Source organism: Cannabis sativa, chromosome 8 (assembly GCF_029168945.1).
Source record: "Cannabis sativa cultivar Pink pepper isolate KNU-18-1 chromosome 8, ASM2916894v1, whole genome shotgun sequence".
Classification (NCBI taxonomy): Eukaryota; Viridiplantae; Streptophyta; class Magnoliopsida; order Rosales; family Cannabaceae; genus Cannabis; species Cannabis sativa.
Window position 1 is genome coordinate 6,899,440 of NC_083608.1, and position 21,330 is coordinate 6,920,769.

Here is a 21,330-nt window from a genome sequence, read left to right on the forward strand (position 1 = left end):
GCTTGAGAATACGAGATTGGTATGTGAGTTCCTTGATGTCTTTCTAGAAGATTTGTCGGGATGGCCACCTGTTCGGGAAATTGAATTTGTTATTGAATTGGCTCCGGGAGTGGATCCAGTGTCTAAGGCACCGTACCGAATGGCTCCAGCTGAGTTGAAGGAATTGAAGATACAATTGCAAGAGTTACTGAATCTGGGATTCATCAGACCGAGCTACTCACCTTGGGGTGCTCCGGTTTTGTTTGTGAAGAAGAAAGACGGAACCCTGCGATTGTGTATTGACTACCGGGAGTTGAACAAGCTTACCATTAAGAACAAGTATCCTTTACCTCGAATTGATGATCTGTTTGATCAACTGAAGGGGAAGACGGTCTTTTCCAAGATTGATCTTCGCTCAGGCTATCATCAGCTGAGAATTTGAGATGAAGATATCCCGAAAACTGCGTTTCGTACTCGGTATGGACACTATGAATTTCTTGTGATGTCTTTTGGACTCACTAATGCCCCGGCGGCATTCATGGATTTGATGAATCGGGTGTTTAAGGATTACCTGGATAGGTTTGTGATTGTGTTTATCGATGACATTTTGGTGTACTCTGAGACAGAAGAAGAGCATGAGTTGCATCTCAGAGCGGTTTTGCAAAGATTACGGGATCACAAGCTTTATGCTAAGTTCAAAAAGTGTGAATTCTGGTTATCTCGTGTCTCATTTTTGGGGCACATAGTGGATAAAGATGGGATCATGGTGGATCCGGCTAAAATTGAAGCTGTACGGGATTGGCCAGTACCGAAGTCAGCTACAGAGGTCAGAAGTTTTCTGGGTTTGGCTGGTTATTATCGTCGGTTCGTTGAGGGTTTTTCAAAGATTGCTGTACCCTTAACGGAGCTGACCCGAAAGAACCAGAAGTTTGTTTGGACTGATCGGTGTGAGAAAAGTTTCCTGGAGTTAAAGCAACGCTTGATTACCGCTCCTGTACTAACTCTTCCTTCAGATAAGGAAAAGTTTGTGGTATATTGTGATGCCTCGAGACAGGGTCTCGGCTGTGTGCTTATGCAGGCTGGGAGGGTAATAGCTTATGCTTCTCGGCAGTTAAAGGAGTACGAGCAGAGGTACCCTACTCACGATTTAGAACTCGCAGCAGTGGTATTTGCGCTAAAGATTTGGCGGCATTACCTTTATGGCGAGAAATGTGAGATATACACTGATCATAAAAGTCTGAAATACTTCTTCACCCAGAAGGACTTGAATATGAGACAAAGACGTTGGCTAGAATTGGTGAAGGATTATGATTGTGAGATCCTTTATCATCCTGGTAAAGCCAATGTGGTTGCTGACGCTTTGAGTAGAAAAGGTCAGAGTCAGTTGAGTACTATGAAGCAAATCTCCCGACAGTTAGCAAATGAAATGACTCGAGCTCAGATTGAGTTGGTTGTGGGGCAATTGGCTAATATTACCCTACAATCCACTCTTTTAGAGAGAATTAAAGAAGCACAAAAGCAAGATTCAGAGTTGATAAAAACCCGAGCTAGGGTTTTGGCTGGGAAGGCTAGTGATTTCTCAGTAGATGAAACAGGAATGTTGAGATTTGGAAGTCGAGTTTGTGTGCCTATGAATGAAAACATCAAGAAAGAGATCATGGATGAGTCTCACACGACTCCTTATTCAGTTCATCCAGGGTCGACAAAGATGTACCAAGACCTGAAAGCCATGTTTTGGTGGCCAGGCATGAAGAATGACATCGCTGAGTATGTTGCAAAGTGCCTTACATGTCAGCAAGTGAAAGCTGAACACCAGCGACCTGCAGGGTTGCTGCAACCACTGAAAATACCAGAATGGAAATGGGAAGATATAGCTATGGACTTCGTGGTAGGTATGCCTAGAACCACGGGACAATTTGACTCTGTGTGGGTCATAGTGGACAGGTTTACAAAGTCTGCTCACTTTTAACCTGTTCGGACGAATTTCTCCATTGATCAGTATGCTGAATTATATGTTAGAGAAATTGTTCGTCTGCACGGTGTCCCAAAGTCCATTGTGTCGGATAGAGATCCGAAGTTTACATCGAGATTCTGGGAGAGTCTGCATCGAGCTATGGGAACTCAGTTAAAGTTCAGCACAGCTTTTCATCCTCAGACGGATGGGCAATCCGAGAGGACCATTCAGATTTTAGAGGACATGCTACGGGCATGTGTGCTTGACTTTGAGGGATCATGGGTAAAGTACCTTCCCCTGATCGAGTTTTCTTATAATAACAGCTATCAGGCAACAATCGGGATGGCTCCCTATGAACTTTTGTATGGAAGAAAATGTAGATCGCCCATTCACTGGGATGAAGTGGGTGAAAGAAAGTTCCTGGGTCCCGAAGCTGTTCAGAAAACAAGTGAGGCAGTTGATAAGATTAGAGCGCGAATGCTCGCGCTCGTAGTAGGCAAAAGAGTTATGCCGATCCAAAGCGTCGAGATATTGATTTTCAAGTCGGGGACATGGTATTTCTCCGAATATCTCCGATGAAAGGCATAAAACGCTTTGGGAAGAAAGGAAAGCTTAGCCCGAGGTTCATTGGACCTTTTGAAATCCTTGAGAGGATAGGGCAAGTAGCGTACAGGTTGGCTATGCCCCCAGCGCTGGCAGCTGTACATAATGTGTTTCATGTTTCAATGCTTCGGAAATATGTCTCAGACTCGTCCCATGTTCTGAGTTATGAAGCATTGGAACTTCAGCCGGACTTGTCATACGAGGAACAACCAGTGCAGATACTTGATAGAAGAGAAAAAGTCTTGAGAAGCAAGACAGTGGCACTGGTGAAAGTACTGTGGAGGAACAGTAAAGTAGAAGAGGCAACCTGGGAACTCGAGACGGATATGCAGCAGAAATATCCGGAGTTGTTCAGGTAAATTTCGGGACGAAATTTCTATAAGGAGGGGGTAATTGTAATACCCGGAATTAAGAAATGGATTAGCAAAACCCTAACTAGATAATTATATATAATGGAGGAATTATATTATTATATAATTCAATATATGTGATTTATATGAATTTTAATATATTAAAGACCCCGTTGGTGAGCCAGGGGCATTTTGGTAATTATGACCCGAGAAGGGTAAAATGATGAAATTAATTTAATTACGTGCTTAATATAACTATATTATTATATAGTATGCCTGTGTTGTCTTTTCAGGTGTGTTCTGACAGGTTAGCGCGGTATAGTCACAACCGGGAATTTCGGGCCGAACCGGGTTCGGGCCCGAAATGTAAATTGGATTGATTATTTGGCATTTTATTTGATGAATGATAATCTGAAATTTATTTGAAATTAATTGAGTATTGAAATGACTTATTTACCCTTGTGAGGGTGTAGGTGTGAATAATAAGCCATGAGGGCATTTTGGTCATTTGACCCTTATTTACTATGTTTGATTAAAATTGATTTTTGATGAAATGAAAAGCAATTTTCTGGTTTTGCTTTCCTCTTGGCCGACCCCCTCTCTCTCCCAAACCCTCTTGTTATTTCAAGTTGAATTTGAAGAAAATTGGTGTGAATTGGAGCTAATTTTTGGAGCTTGATTATGGGGATTATTCTTGCTTAGTCTTGAGGTATTCTCTACAGTTTTTAATTGAGTTTCTAATTGATTTTGCTTGCTGAATTTTATGCTTTAATAGCATGTATAGTTGATGTGTTCTTGTGTATGCATGTTGTTAAGTTTGGTGTTTAATCTTGGTGAAATTGCATGATTTAGTTGGGACTTATGTTTGTTGAGTTTGGAGTAAGATTTTAGGGTATTTTCTAGGTTGAAAATACATGTTTTATTTGGTCTTGAGCTGCTGGAAAATATTGGAAAGATGTTAGTTTGAAGCTCAAGTTTAGAGCTTGAAGTTTTGGAGTTTAAGGCATGATTTTAATTATTGTGCAATCTGAAATTATGGGGTTTATTGTTGAATTTTGATGCATAAATATGTGTTTTAGACCCTATAATATTTCCTAGCTGCTCTAAGTGGATTAATTGTGATTTTGGTTGTGAAAAGCAAGCTTGAGTTCATGGAACTCAAGCTTGGTGCTTTAATGGCACCTTTTGATTTTTAGTGCAATTGTTGGGTTTAAGTTGTGGAATATGTTTATTATGACATATATTGATGCTTTGGAAAGTTTGGGAATGTTTGGGGATGATTTGAGTGAGTTTTGGGGGTTTAAAGATTGAGAAATTTCGTGTTCTCTGCCCAGACAACCGGAATTCCGGTTGGTTCATCCGAATTCGGTTGGAGTTCATCGGGAAATGCTGAAATTTGTTTTGGCCATAACTTTTGACTCGGGACTCCGTTTGGGATGTTCTTTATACCGTTGGAAAGCTCTTTTCGAGCTCTATGTGATTATCTGTATTTGAAATGCCATGAATTTAATTTATGAATGTGAAATCAGGGGTTAACCCTATTTGTGAAAATCCCGGATTGTGTGTGACTAGGATTACCGGCACCTGGTCAGGAGCACCCGGGGATTTGGAATCTCTACTATTGCGGGACAATAGGTAAGACAGTGATTAGCACGTAGAGTATGCGCAGTGGCGCTTATGTTGAGAATGATATGCATGAATGTTAAGTAACCGGGATTAGGATTATTACCCTAATAGGAACGGTTTAATAGCCTAGGGTTATTACCCTAGTGATATATATGTGTATAAATGCCATGCCATGTTAATTGAAATGAGATTTAAGGATTATGTGCTCAAGGCATAATCAGGTTGGACTCGGTACTCATAACCGAGATGAACCGCTTCTAAGGCCTTAATGTATTTAGACGTGTGAGAGTAACATGTGGGTCTACGTCACGTAGATTTAATTAGATGTGTGAGTGCAACACATAGGTCTACGCCACGTAGACATAAATGGGCATGATGAAATAATGATCAGGTCTGTGCTATACAGACATATGTGAATGAGCATAATATATTTGTTATGATTTATACTGTCTTGCTGGGCTTGGCTCACGGGTGCTCTACTGTGCAGGAAAGGGTAAGGCATTAGCTGATCAGCCATGAGTTTCAGGAGCAGGGCGAAGAATGTACATGTTCATGCCACTTCAGACCAAGCGGGTTATGGGTCTAACAGTGTTGACTTTTGTATTATGTTTTGCCGCTTAGGTCGGCTAGTAAGAACGAACTTGTAATAAGTTTGTAAATATTTTTGGGATCCCAACTATTTTGAAAAGTTTAAATATATTACAAGTTTATTTTCAGTCTGTTTAATATAAAAGTTTAAATTATGCGCTATTTTAATTAGTAATCCCGGTTAGGGGATTAGGGCTTCATAAGTATTTTGGGTAGCGTGCCTAATTATTTAGGGCGTTACAATTTGGTATCAGAGCGCCAAGGTTTTTAAACTTCCTGTAGACCGGCCGAACATGTACATTCGTCGTCAGAGATAGGCTCGACTCATGGTGCAGTAAGTATTGAGAGTAAATACTTGACTGTATGTGTGATCATCTGTTTACCGCTTTCCATTTTAGGCAGTATGCAAGCATCTAGAGTATGTATGTGTTATGTGATGCCATGCTATAAATGCTATTTGTTTATGTAAATATGTATGAGGTAAATAGATGAGTTAGGGTTTAAGGCAATAAGTGCGTAAGTGTGGTATTGGTGCTTAACTCGCTGGGGTTGTTGATTACAGGGGTACTAGTAATGGACCCTCCGCAATCATCTAGACCACAGGGCGAGCAAGTAGAGCCCGGGGTTACCCAAACCGATCCACCAGCACTGCCTCCACCTCCGCAAAATCCAGGGGATAATGCGGGGGCCGTTAATGCTAATCCTCCTGCTGACTGGCAGCAGATGTTTCATGAAATGCGAAGTGTCATACTTCGTCAAGAGGAAGAGTTGCGACGTTTAAGGCAACAAGCTGCCCCAGTGAATCAAGGGTTACCACCAGCTCCTGTGCCAGTGGTGGGTAACCAAGGGTATATTATGCCGCTCCGGGACTCTGTGTTCGAGCGGTTTGTGAAGCTGCAACCTCCGGCTTTTCTGGGAGGCATTGATATTATTAAGGCCGATCAATGGATGAGCACTGTTACCCGTATCCTCGATAATATGGGGGTGACGGGAACTGAGAGGGTGAATTGTGCGGCCTTTATGTTTCAAGATCATGCCCGCGTATGGTGGGATATAGTGAATCAGACTCGAGATGTCAGTGTCATGACATGGGAAGAGTTCAAGAAACTTTTTGAAGAAAAGTTTTATAACGTTGCAGTGAGGACTTCACACCAAGAAGATTTTGTGAAGTTGACTCAGGGGAAAATGTCTGTGGCTGAATATACTCTGGAATTCGATCGGTTATCTAAATTTGCTGGTGATCTGGTGCCTACAGATTTTACCAGAAAGCATAAATATGTTCGAGGACTAAATGCTACAATTAGTCGGGACTTGAAGATTACCACATCACATGACACTCTGTATAAGAGAGTGGTAGACTTGGCCTTAATTGCTGAGGAGGCCGAGCAGCAAGTAATGAAGGAGCAGGCTGCAAAGGATGCCGCCATGGCATCAAACCCTCCTGCTGGTGGTAATGTCAGTAAGGGGACCGACAGTGGCAACCCTGAGCACAAACGGAAGGCTGAGGCTTCCGGAGCTTCAGGGGGAAATAGAAAGTTTCGGGGAAACAGAGGTGGCCGTCAGGGTCGCGGGTCCTCATTCCGATCATATCCAGAATGTTCTAAATGCAAGAAGCATCATCCTGGTGAGTGCCGAGCCAAGGCATGTTTCCATTGTGGCATGGTGGGCCACTTTATCAGAGACTGTCCCCAAGCCAAGAGAGAAGAGCCTAAGAAGAATGTTGCTCAGAACCCGGGGCGACTTTTCACTATAACTCAGGCAGATGCTGATGCTAGTCCGTCAGTTGTGACAGGTCAGTTATCTATTAATGGTTGTGCTTATACTGTGTTATTTGATTTGGGAGCTACTCATTCATATGTATCGAGTAGAGTGATAGAAAGTTTACATAAGCCATGTGATATTTATGTTTCGGGGTTTGGAACCCTGTTACCCTCGGGAGACCTGATAATATCCACAAGGTGGATTCGGTCCTTGTCTTTTTGGATTGACGGTTGTGAGTTGACCGCCAATCTAATTGAGCTGCAATTATCTGATTTTGACATAATCCTGGGAATGGATTTTCTGTCAAAATATGGAGCAATGATTGACTGCAAACGGAAGATGGTGGTGTTTGAGCCCGACGGTGCTAACCCAGCGGTGTTCGTGGGTAAAGTTCAAGGGGCATGCATACCGAGAATATCACTGTTGAAAGCTAAAGACCTGATGGGTAGAGGTTGTCTAGGGTTCATAGTTACTACAGTGGACACTAGCCAACCTGTGGCATCAGGGCTTGAGAATACGAGATTGGTATGTGAGTTCCTTGATGTCTTTCTAGAAGATTTGTCGGGATGGCCACCTGTTCGGGAAATTGAATTTGTTATTGAATTGGCTCCGGGAGTGGATCCAGTGTCTAAGGCACCGTACCGAATGGCTCCAGCTGAGTTGAAGGAATTGAAGATACAATTGCAAGAGTTACTGAATGCGGGATTCATCGTACCGAGCTACTCACCTTGGGGTGCTCCGGTTTTGTTTGTGAAGAAGAAAGACGGAACCCTGAGATTGTGTATTGACTACGGGAGTTGAACAAGCTTACCATTCAGAACAAGTATCCTTTACCTCGAATTGATGATCTGTTTGATCAACTGAAGGGGAAGACGGTCTTTTCCAAGATCGATCTTCGCTCAGGCTATCATCAGTTGAGAATTTGAGAGGAAGATATCCCGAAAACTGCGTTTCGTACTCGGTATGGACACTATGAATTTCTCGTGATGTCTTTTGGACTCAATAATGCCCCGACCGCATTAATGGATTTGATGAACCGGGTGTTTAAGGATTACCTGGGTAGGTTCGTGATTGTGTTTATGGATGACATTTTGGTGTAGTCTGAGACAGAGGAAGAGCATGAGTTGCATCTCAGAGCGGTTTTGCAAAGATTACGGGATCACAAGCTTTATGCTAAGTTCAAAAAGTGTGAATTCTGGTTATCTCGTGTCTCATTTTTGGGGCACATAGTGGATAAAGATGGGATCATGGTGGATCCGGCTAAAATTGAAGCTGTACGGGATTGGCCAGTACCGAAGTCAGCTACAGAGGTCAGAAGTTTTCTGGGTTTGGCTGGTTATTATCGTCGGTTCGTTGAGGGTTTTTCAAAGATTGCTGTACCCTTAACGGAGCTGACCCGAAAGAACCAGAAGTTTGTTTGGACTGATCGGTGTGAGAAAAGTTTCTTAGAATGAAAGTAACGCTTGATTACCGCTCCTGTACTAACTCTTCCTTCAGATAAGGAAAAGTTTGTGGTATATTGTGATGCCTCGAGACAGGGTCTCGGCTGTGTGCTTATGCAGGCTGGGAGGGTAATAGCTTATGCTTCTCGGCAGTTAAAGGAGTACGAGCAGAGGTACCCTACTCACGATTTAGAACTCGCAGCAGTGGTATTTGCGCTAAAGATTTGGCGGCATTACCTTTATGGCGAGAAATGTGAGATATACACTGATCATAAAAGTCTGAAATACTTCTTCACCCAGAAGGACTTGAATATGAGACAAAGACGTTGGCTTGAATTGGTGAAGGATTATGATTGTGAGATCCTTTATCATCCTGGTAAAGCCAATGTGGTTGCTGACGCTTTGAGTAGAAAAGGTCAGAGTCGCTGAGTACTATGAAGCAAATCTCCCGACAGTTAGCAAATGAAATGACTCGAGCTCAGATTGAGTTGGTTGTGGGGCAATTGGCTAATATTACCCTACAATCCACTCTTTTAGAGAGAATTAAAGAAGCACAAAAGCAAGATTCAGAGTTGATAAAAACCCGAGCTAGGGTTTTGGCTGGGAAGGCTAGTGATTTCTCAGTAGATGAAACAGGAATGTTGAGATTTGGAAGTCGAGTTTGTGTGCCTATGAATGAAAACATCAAGAAAGAGATCATGGATGAGTCTCACACAACTCCTTATTCAGTTCATCCAGGGTCGACAAAGATGTACCAAGACCTGAAAGCCATGTTTTGGTGGCCAGGCATGAAGAATGACATCGCTGAGTATGTTGCAAAGTGCCTTACATGTCAGCAAGTGAAAGCTGAACACCAGCGACCTGCAGGGTTGCTGCAACCACTGAAAATACCAGAATGGAAATGGGAAGATATAGCTATGGACTTCGTGGTAGGTATGCCTAGAACCACGGGACAATTTGACTCTGTGTGGGTCATAGTGGACAGGTTTACAAAGTCTGCTCACTTTTAACCTGTTCGGACGAATTTCTCCATTGATCAGTATGCTGAATTATATGTTAGAGAAATTGTTCGTCTGCATGGTGTCCCAAAGTCCATTGTGTCGGATAGAGATCCGAAGTTTACATCGAGATTCTGGGAGAGTCTGCATCGAGCTATGGGAACTCAGTTAAAGTTCAGCACAGCTTTTCATCCTCAGACGGATGGGCAATCCGAGAGGACCATTCAGATTTTAGAGGACATGCTACGGGCATGTGTGCTTGACTTTGAGGGATCATGGGTAAAGTACCTTCCCCTGATCGAGTTTTCTTATAATAACAGCTATCAGGCAACAATCGGGATGGCTCCCTATGAACTTTTGTATGGAAGAAAATGTAGATCGCCCATTCACTGGGATGAAGTGGGTGAAAGAAAGTTCCTGGGTCCCGAAGCTGTTCAGAAAACAAGTGAGGCAGTTGATAAGATTAGAGCGCGAATGCTCGCGGCTCAGAGTAGGCAAAAGAGTTATGCTGATCCAAAGCGTCGAGATATTGATTTTCAAGTCGGGGACATGGTATTTCTCCGAATATCTCCGATGAAAGGCATAAAACGCTTTGGGAAGAAAGGAAAGCTTAGCCCGAGGTTCATTGGACCTTTTGAAATCCTTGAGAGGATAGGGCAAGTAGCGTACAGGTTGGCTATGCCCCCAGCGCTGGCAGCTGTACATAATGTGTTTCATGTTTCAATGCTTCGGAAATATGTCTCAGACTCGTCCCATGTTCTGAGTTATGAAGCATTGGAACTTCAGCCGGACTTGTCATTCGAGGAACAACCAGTGCAGATACTTGATAGAAGAGAAAAAGTCTTGAGAAGCAAGACAGTGGCACTGATGAAAGTATTGTGGAGGAACAGTAAAGTAGAAGAGGCAACTTGGGAACTCGAGACGGATATGCAGCAGAAATATCCGGAGTTGTTCAGGTAAATTTCGGGACGAAATTTCTATAAGGAGGGGGTAATTGTAATACCCGGAATTAAGAAATGGATTAGCAAAACCCTAACTAGATAATTATATATAATGGAGGAATTATATTATTATATAATTCAATATATGTGATTTATATGAATTTTAATATATTAAAGACCCCGTTGGTGAGCCAGGGGCATTTTGGTAATTATGACCCGAGAAGGGTAAAATGATGAAATTAATTTAATTACGTGCTTAATATAACTATATTATTATATAGTATGCCTGTGTTGTCTTTTCAGGTGTGTTCTGACAGGTTAGCGCGGTATAGTCACAACCGGGAATTTCGGGCCGAACCGGGTTCGGGCCCGAAATGTAAATTGGATTGATTATTTGGCATTTTATTTGATGAATGATAATCTGAAATTTATTTGAAATTAATTGAGTATTGAAATGACTTATTTACCCTTGTGAGGGTGTAGGTGTGAATAATAAGCCATGAGGGCATTTTGGTCATTTGACCCTTATTTACTATGTTTGATTAAAATTGATTTTTGATGAAATGAAAAGCAATTTTCTGGTTTTGCTTTCCTCTTGGCCGACCCCCTCTCTCTCCCAAACCCTCTTGTTATTTCAAGTTGAATTTGAAGAAAATTGGTGTGAATTGGAGCTAATTTTTGGAGCTTGATTGTGGGGATTATTCTTGCTTAGTCTTGAGGTATTCTCTACAGTTTTTAATTGAGTTTCTAATTGATTTTGCTTGCTGAATTTTATGCTTTAATAGCATGTATAGTTGATGTGTTCTTGTGTATGCATGTTGTTAAGTTTGGTGTTTAATCTTGGTGAAATTGCATGATTTAGTTGGGACTTATGTTTGTTGAGTTTGGAGTAAGATTTTAGGGTATTTTCTAGGTTGAAAATACATGTTTTATTTGGTCTTGAGCTGCTGGAAAATATTGGAAAGATGTTAGTTTGAAGCTCAAGTTTAGAGCTTGAAGTTTTGGAGTTTAAGGCATGATTTTAATTATTGTGCAATCTGAAATTATGGGGTTTATTGTTGAATTTTGATGCATAAATATGTGTTTTAGACCCTATAATATTTCCTAGCTGCTCTAAGTGGATTAATTGTGATTTTGGTTGTGAAAAGCAAGCTTGAGTTCATGGAACTCAAGCTTGGTGCTTTAATGGCACCTTTTGATTTTTAGTGCAATTGTTGGGTTTAAGTTGTGGAATATGTTTATTATGACATATATTGATGCTCTGGAAAGTTTGGGAATGTTTGGGGATGATTTGAGTGAGTTTTGGGGGTTTAAAGATTGAGAAATTTCGTGTTCTGCCAGACAACCGGAATTCCGGTTGGTTCATCCGAATTCGGTTGGAGTTCATTCCGGGAAATCTTTGAAATTTGTTTTGGCCATAACTTTTGACTCGGGACTCCGTTTGGGATGTTCTTTATACCGTTGGAAAGCTCTTTTCGAGCTCTATGTGATTATCTGTATTTGAAATGCCATGAATTTATTTTATGAATGTGAAATCAGGGGTTAACCCTATTTGTGAAAATCCCGGATTGTGTGTGACTAGGATTACCGGCACCTGGTCAGGAGCACCCGGGGATTTGGAATCTCTACTATTGCGGGACAACAGGTAAGACAGTGATTAGCACGTAGAGTATGCGCAGTGGCGCTTATGTTGAGAATGATATGCATGAATGTTAAGTAACCGGGATTAGGATTATTACCCTAATAGGAACGGTTTAATAGCCTAGGGTTATTACCCTAGTGATATATGTGTATAAATGCCATGCCATGTTAATTGAAATGAGATTTAAGGATTATGTGCTCAAGGCATAATCAGGTTGGACTCGGTACTCATAACCGAGATGAACCGCTTCTAAGGCCTTAATGTATTTAGACGTGTGAAAGTAACATGTGGGTCTACGTCACGTAGATTTAATTAGATGTGTGAGTGCAACACATAGGTCTACGCCACGTAGACATAAATGGGCATGATGAAATAATGATCAGGTCTGTGCTATACAGACATATGTGAATGAGCATAATATATTTGTTATGATTTATACTGTCTTGCTGGGCTTGGCTCACGGGTGCTCTACTGTGCAGGAAAGGGTAAGGCATTAGCTGATCAGCCATGAGTTTCAGGAGCAGGGCGAAGAATGTACATGTTCATGCCACTTCAGACCAAGCGGGTTATGGGTCTAACAGTGTTGACTTTTGTATTCTGTTTTGCCGCTTAGGTCGGCTAGTAAGAAAGAACTTGTAATAAGTTTGTAAATATTTTTGGGATCCCAACTATTTTGAAAAGTTTAAATATATTACAAGTTTATTTTCAGTCTGTTTAATATAAAAGTTTAAATTCTGCGCTATTTTAATTAGTAATCCCGGTTAGGGGATTAGGGCTTCATAAGTATTTTGGGTAGCGTGCCTAATTATTTAGGGCGTTACACTATAAATAGATAGTGAAGGCTTCAGGAAATTTACACTATATTTTCTACTTTTCATTCAGAAAAAACTTAGCCTCTCTCTCTCCCTATCTTTGGCCGACCACTCCCTCTCTCTCTTCTTCCTAAAGATTTCAAAATTCTTAGTGTTAGAGTAGTGCCCACATACAGCAAGTGATACCTCAATCATAGTGAGGAAGATCGTGAAGAAAGACTTTCAGCAAGAAGGAGTTTCAGCACCAAAGAATCAGAGAAAGAGATCCAGGTTCAGATCTTGATAATTTATTTTGGTACAATTTATTTTAAGTATATTTTTTCCTAGTATTAAACTAGAGATTAATAATTAAGCCTTCTCTACACTTAATTATTTATTTATTGAATTTAATACATTTAATTAATTTGAAAATTAAATATCTAAGTTGAGTTTCATCATGATACTTAAATATTTCTTTTTCATGACACTTAATTAAATAGAAAATTATTTTTAGTTGAAATTTATTTTTTCAACTAAATTTAAATAATTTTCAAAATATAATTTTTCTTTATTTTATTAATCAAATTTCGAAATTGCATTTCTTAAATGCTGAAATTTCGAATTTTATCTTGAAAAATAGATTAAGTTGTAAATTAATTATTTATTTTAATTAATTTTTGGACCAACTTAAATCAATGATTTTTTCATTTATTGATAAATTTAAAATAAATGAATTAAAAATATTATTAGAAATTGAATTAATTAGTCAAAGGAAAATCTAGATATGTGATATTTTTGCTTGAAGTATTTTTCTAGTGTATTTAATTAAATAGAAAATTAATATTTAAGTTGATTTTCATCATCATACTTAAATATTTGAAATTTTTCTTATATATTTAATTAAATAGGAAAATTATATTTTTTGTTGTAAATTAATTTTATTAATTAATTTTGTGCCAACATTAAATTAGAATAATTTTTCCAGGATTTATTTTTTATTTTAACATGCATTTTCGAAAATTGTATTCTTAAATACTTTAATTTTTCGAAATGCAATATATATTTATAGAAAATTAAATTTGAGTTGTAAATTAATTTAAATTAATTTTGTAACAACTTAAATTGAATATTTTTCTAAATATATATTGGAAATTATTACTAAGATGGGAATAATTCATGTTATTTTCATATCCATCTATGTAAAATTTATAAATATTAAATTAAAATTTATATTTAGATTTTTTCATTCTAAATTTGAAATTTTAATTAAATAAATATATATTTAAATAAATAGATTAAATAATGAGAATCAAAGAAAATACAACTCTCTTTAAATAATGAGCTTTATTATTAAGATATTCGATCTCCATTGTTGGTTTTACATCGCGTTTGTTTTAGTGAGTAATCCTCCCTAATGGGGGAACGTTCATTAGCCATTCCGCACCGTTTAATCTCGAAAGATAAGTAGTTTGTAAGTGTTTTATATGGCATGGATCACCCTAATGGTGGCGACCATATTTGACTTGCAAATTATTAAACAATGGTGGAAGCTCATAAGATAGAATTGCCTTGACTCTCGCCTAAACGGGACAACGCTGAATTCCAATCTTGATCGAATAAAAGGTTGCTAGAATGTTTAACATTTTAGATGAGTTGACAACTCTATTCAATGGATGGTAGCTTTGACTCTCGCCTAAACGGGACACTGATATCAGTTTGTTGAAAACCTTGGAAATTATTTAGGATTGTATGTTTTAGTATTTTCACTTGTCATTCCTACTTGCTATATGTTTAATAATTTCTGAATTGTGTATGAATTTATATTGAACCATGTTATTTTCTGTTATTATGTTGTAGTTTAATTTCGAATCTTCATTGTTGGTCTAACTTGGTTTGCTTATCTAATGAGATAAATCCCTAATAAATTTTCACCATTAGACATACATAATAGTGTTAGATCTCGAAAGATAAATATTGTATATGCAACATCTAGCTGTTCATCAATTGATGACACCTTAGACTAGTATTTTTACAATATGAAACAAGAAGATTATATATAAATAAGATTACTTTGACTCTCGCTAATCGAAGCATCGTTGGATTCTTATTTATAAAAAAAATTATCCTAATTCCTCTTAGCTTATTCATTTCGAAATAGCTCAATAACATATCATTGGATGAATGGTCTATATATCATATCATGTCATTCTATATTTTCTCTTAAGAAATTAAATGACACATATGATTATAATCCCAAAATTCTATTCCCAATTGATATAAATCCTCAATCTTAGAAATCTCCTACTTGTATGGGCAAATCTGACTTAGAGTTTAAATTAGTAGTGGTGGTCCAAGAAAGAATTACTCATTATATTTGGTATAAATTTAAGTTTTTGACTTTAATTTTAGATTCCAAACAGAAATTTTCTTATATTTCTAATTCCAGAATACTATACAGTTACACTTTCACAAGTGTTTAATAACCATTTTCTATCAATGGATTTCAAACTGTATGGAATATGAGTTTAATATTCTGTGACCAGGATCCACTTGCACTATTCTAATAACTCTTTGATGTAACTAAACCTAAGTCATCAAAAGACACTACCACACTTTATTAATCTATGGCATTTGTATCTTGTTCATAGTGGTTTTGACAAGATCAATCTTTGCAAAGAGTTAATATGTCTATATCCACTGAAAGTAGTTCATCTCATTCGCAGATGGATATACATTCAGGGGTGGATATGAGTTTTTCGTTGTATTCTTTAAACGATCACTCTAGATTTTACCTTATGCAAAAGAAATTAGAAATGTTTAAAATTTCATAAATTTCTAGCAATGGTGAAACACCATTAAGGTAAGTGGTTAAAGATCTTGCGAACTGATAGGGGTGGAGAAATAGTTAGTAGATATGCAGTTCAAAGATCATTAAATTGATTTTTGAATTATATCCAAACTTTCCTCCCCAGAAATTTCGATTTGCATATTGATGATTAGTTACTAGTCGTTGCCTAAATCCTTCTATGGCAATACAATTTCAGAATGATGTAATGGTTGTATACTTAATGTAAATCACTACTAGATTCATGGATGACCTAATCAAAACTTTAAGAAAAGCTAGAACTGTTAACCTTGGTTTGTTAGCTATTCTAAGTGATTAGGGGTGGACCATCCCATAGTCAATAGATAAGAAAGTGGTTATTTAAACAAATACTACTTTTCTAAGAAAATGACTAAGTCTGAAAATAAAGTAGCAAATAAAGGAGATATTTATTTCTTGATTCCAAAAGTGTTCTATCATCTTATTTGACATATGATGATCCCACTGCCTCTGTTGTCTTGTCACAGCCAAAGAGGTTAATACCATTTAGTTTTCTTAGACATAATTCACGGTACCTTGTCGTAGTGGGAGAGTTTCTAGGAACTCGCCTTCTTATGACTTGGAAGACACTAGTGATTAAAATCCATTGTGAGTTTAAACAAGTAATGGATTGTCATGTCAAGAAACTAAGAAGAAAAGCCAATAGTTGTAACGCCCTAAATAATTAGGCACGCTACCCAAAATGCTTATAAAACCCTAATCCCCTAATCGGGATTACTAATTAAAATAGCGCAGAATTTAAACTTTTATATTAAACAGACTGAAAATAAACTTGTAATATATTTAAACTTTTCAAAATAGTTGGGATCCCAAAAATATTTACAAACTTATTACAAGTTCTTTCTTACTAACCGACCTAAGCGGCAAAACAGAATACAAAAGTCAACACTGTTAGACCCATAACCCGCTTGGTCTGAAGTGGCATGAACATGTACATTCTTTGCCCTGCTCCTGAAACTCATGGCTGATCAGCTAATGCCTTACCCTTTCCCCGCACAAGAGAGCACCCGTGAGCCAAGCCCAGCAAGACAGTATAAATCATAACAAATATATTATGCTCATTCACATATGTCTGTATAGCACAGACCTGATCATTATTTCATCATGCCCATTTATGTCTACGTGGCGTAGACCTATGTGTTGCGCTCATACATCTAATTAAATCTACATGACGTAGACCCACGTGTTACTCTCACACGTCTAAATACATTAAGGCCTTAGAAGTGGTTCATCTCGGTTATGAGTACCGAGTCCAACCTGATTATGCCTTGAGCACATAATCCTTAAATCTCATTTCAATTAACATGGCATGGCATTTATAGACATATATCACTAGGGTAATAACCCTAGGCTATTAGACCGTTCCTATTAGGGTAATAACCCTAATCCCGGTTACTTAAACATTCATGCATATCATTATCAATATAAGCGCCACTGCGCATACTCTACGTGCTAATCACTGTCTTACCTGTTGTCCCGCAATAGTAGAGATTCTAAATCCTCGGGTGCTCCTAACCAGGTGCCGGTAATCCTAGTCACACACAATCCGGGATTTCACAAATAGGGTTAACCCCTGATTTCACATTCATAAAATAAATTCATGGCATTTCAAATACAGATAATCACATAGAGCTCGAAAAGAGCTTTCCAACGGTATAAAGAACGTCCCAAACGGAGTCCCGAGTCAAAAGTTATGGCCAAAATAAAATTCAGCATTTCCCGATGAACTCCAACCGAAATTCCGTATGAACCAACCGGAATTCCGGTTGTCTAGGCAGAGAACACGAAATTTCTCAATCTTTAAACCCCCAAAACTCACTCAAATCATCCCCAAACATTCCCAAACTTTCCAGAGCATCAATATATGTCATAATAAACATATTCCACAACTTAAACACAACAATTGCACTAAAAATCAAAAAGTGTCATTAAAGCACCAAGCTTGAGTTCCATGAACTCAAGCTTGCTTTTCACAACCAAATTCACAATTAATCCACTTACAGCAGCTAGACAATATTATAGGATTAAAAACATATATTTATGCATCCAAAATCCCACAATTTAGTTCACAATTTCAGATTGTAAAAACACATAAAATCCATGCCTTAACTCCATAAAATTGAAGGTCAAACACAAGAAGCTCAACTTAACCAAGTTCATAATTCCAGCTGCAAACACAATCAATTCACAAAGATTTGACCTAGAAAAATACTCAATAATCACAACCAACAACTCAAAACCACATCTTGCAATTTCTCACTCAAAATCCACAAAGTTCAACACCAAAATTCAACCTACATCAAGAACATGCAACTCTAAATTCCAAACATGCTTTTTCAACAATTAAAATCAACAAGAATCACAACAATAATTTTAAATCACTTCAGCTAGAAGATACCTCAATTCCAAGCTTAAAATCCTTCCAATTTCAAGCTTCAAAGCCAAGTAATTCACTCAATATCTCAACAATTTCACTTGAAGTTCAAGAAAGGGTTAGAGAGGGAGAGAGGGTTCGGTTGAGAGGGTGAAGCCACCAAAAAATTATCAATCTATTTCCCTCAAAAATCACATTTTCCAAACATAGTAATTAGGGGTCAAATGACCAAAATGCCTTTAGGGCTTAAATACCCACATACACCCTCACAAGGGTAAAATAGTCATTCAATACTCAATTAATTTCAAATAAATTTCAGATTATCATTTATCAAATAAAATTCCAAATAATCAATTCAATTTACATTTCGGGCCCGAACCCGGTTCGGCCCGAAATTCCCGGTTGTGACTATACCGCGCTAACTGTTAGAACACACCTGAAAAGACAACACAGGCATACTATATAATAATATAGTTCTATTAAGCACGTAATTAAATTAATTTCATCATTTTACCCTTCTCGGGTCATAATTACCAAAATGCCCCTGGCTCACCAACGGGGTCTTTAATATATTAAAATTCATATAAATCACATATATTGAACTATATAATAATATAATTCCTCATTTATACATAATTATCTAGTTAGGGTTTTGCTAATCCATTTCTTAATTCCGGGTATTACAATTACCCCCTCCTTATAGAAATTTCGTCCCGAAATTTACCTAAACAACTTCGGATATTTCTGCTGCATATCCGTCTCGAGTTCGCAGGTTGCCTCTTCTACTTTACTATTCCTCCACAGTACTTTCACCAGTGCCATTGTCTTGCTTCTCAAGACTTTTTCTCTTCTATCAAGTATCTGCACTGGTTGTTCCTCGTATGACAAGTCCGGCTGAAGTTCCAATGCTTCATAACTCAAAACATGGGACGAGTCTGAGACATATTTCCGAAGCATTGAAACATGAAACACATTATGTACAGCTGCCAGCGCTGGGGGCATAGCCAACCTGTACGCTACTTGCCCTATCCTCTCAAGGATTTCAAAAGATCCAATGAACCTCGGGCTAAGCTTTCCTTTCTTCCCAAAGCGTTTTATGCCTTTCATCGGAGATATTCGGAGAAAGACCATGTCCCCGACCTGAAAATCAATATCTCGACGCTTTGGATCAGCATAACTCTTCTGCCTACTCTGAGCTGCGAGCATTCGCGCTCTAATCTTACCAACTGCCTCACTTGTTTTCTGAACAGCTTCGGGACCCAAGAACTTTCTTTCACCCACTTCATCCCAGTGTATGGGTGATCTACATTTTCTTCCATATAAAAGTTCATAAGGAGCCATCCCGATTGTTGCCTGATAGCTGTTATTATAAGAAAACTCGATCAGGGGAAGGTACTTTACCCATGATCCCTCAAAGTCAAGCACACATGCCCGTAGCATGTCCTCTAAAATCTGAATGGTCCTCTCGAATTGTCAATCCGTCTGAGGATGAAAATGTAACACCCTAACTAACATAGGCGTATTACATGATTTTTAAACATGCTGTGCAGCTCATTGCTAATCAACGAGGTTTATGGAAAACGTGATTAATTAAAATTTTTGCTTTTTAATTAAACTTATAAAATATTTATACAAAAGACTCGGGATCCCGATTACAAAATCATTTACAAAAGTTTACTGTTCATACAAAATAATTGTCGCCTAGCGACTAGTTACAAAAATAGCCTTGTTGTCCCGATGATCGTACGCTCCAGGCCTAACCGCCCCGACATGTACAATCTTCACCGGCTCGCTCACGGTCTATCAGCTCTAGCCTTGCCTTTACCTACACATAAACGTAGAACTGTTAGTCGACAGACTCAGTAAGAAAAGCATAATAATATTCATACATAAAACCCGGTCATGATCAGACGCCCATACCCCTGATCATAACCCTAACTGCCGTGTCCAACACGGTACTGAGTCCCCCTAACTGCCGTGTCCAACACGGTACTGAGTTCTGAACGTTCATAGGGACGATACTATTGACAAGTAACAGCCTGATCGGTCGAACCGGTCATACTCCGGCTGCTGGTCATACTCCAGCCTGTACCGACGTGTTACAGTATCCGCCTGATCGGTCGAACCGGTCATACTCCGACTGCTGGTCATACTCCAGCCTGTACCGACGTGTTACAATATCCGCCTGATCGGTCGAACCGGTCATACTCCGGCTGCTGGTCATACTCCAGCCTGTACCGACGGGATACGTCAATAGTACGGAACCACCAACCTAAGTGTCAGCCTGATCGGTCGAACCGGTCATACTCCGGCTGCTGGTCATACTCCAGCATGTACCGACGTGACACAGTTGGATGGTTCGAAGCCAACATACATAACTAATGTAATCTAACAGGCTTCCTACATGCACGCTAAACATGTAATCTACATATGCATATCGTTATACTAATCTTACCTGGATTCCGAATTCAGGTGTGTCGGTCAACCTGACTGGAACTTAACTGCGCGGCGGATTACAGGCTCCTAAACCATAAAAAACACAACACTATAAGTGACACGCTAAATCACTTCCCGGGGACTAAAACTAGGAACTAAAAGTTTCCCTATCGATAAAAAGCACGGCAATACCCCCAAAAACATAAAATCGAGGAAATCTAGGGTTCCTGAATTTTTCCCAACCGGTAGACCGATTGCCCAACCGGAATTCTGGTTCTGGGAAAATTCAGGATCCCATCCGGAATTCCGGATGCACAACCGGAATTCTGATTCCTCGCAGGCAGCAAACTCAAAATTTCATATCTTGCTCAAATCAACTCCAAATCACATGAAACCTTCCAGACCTGTTCTATAAATCCCCTAGAACATTTCTAAAGCTTCAAAACCACTCAGATTGCACATAATCAAAAATCACCATTAAAGCTCAAGCTTTGAGTTCTAAACTCAAACTTGAGTAAACCTAGCTAACATGCATCCATTCTATGCTTCAAACTCATAATCAAGCATATAATAACTTCAGAAACTAGAATCTAACTCATGCAAACACTACAGCCACCAAAACCTCAATTTTTCTTTGAAAACCCAAGCTTTTTACATAGAAAATCTATCCAACTAGAGCAAGAAATACTAGCATGCAATTCAACCTAATTAAACCTACTTAACTCAACATTTTAATCAAGGAAACAACAACAACAATTAACAGCAGCAACATCACCAAAATCATCATGCATTACTCATCTTTTTCATCAAAAATTTCAAGAAAACAAAGTAAGAAACTAAGCAAAGAAATACCTCTACTAGAATCACTTTAGCTTGCTGAAAAATCACTTGAAAATGAAGAGAAAACACCACTTTGCTTGCTGGTTCAAGTGGCCGAAAAGAGAGAGAGCTTGAGAGAAAA

General features: G+C 38.7%; 1 long non-coding RNA gene across 1 annotated transcript; it reads left to right on the top strand.

The window, feature by feature from the left end:
• Positions 1–10,566: 10,566 nt before the first annotated feature.
• On the top strand, positions 10,567–12,595 carry LOC133029943 (uncharacterized). Its single transcript, XR_009683870.1, has 3 exons — positions 10,567–10,961; positions 11,825–11,887; positions 12,364–12,595. It is a non-coding gene; the product is annotated as an uncharacterized LOC133029943 (long non-coding RNA).
• The last annotated feature ends 8,735 nt before the right edge of the window (positions 12,596–21,330 follow it).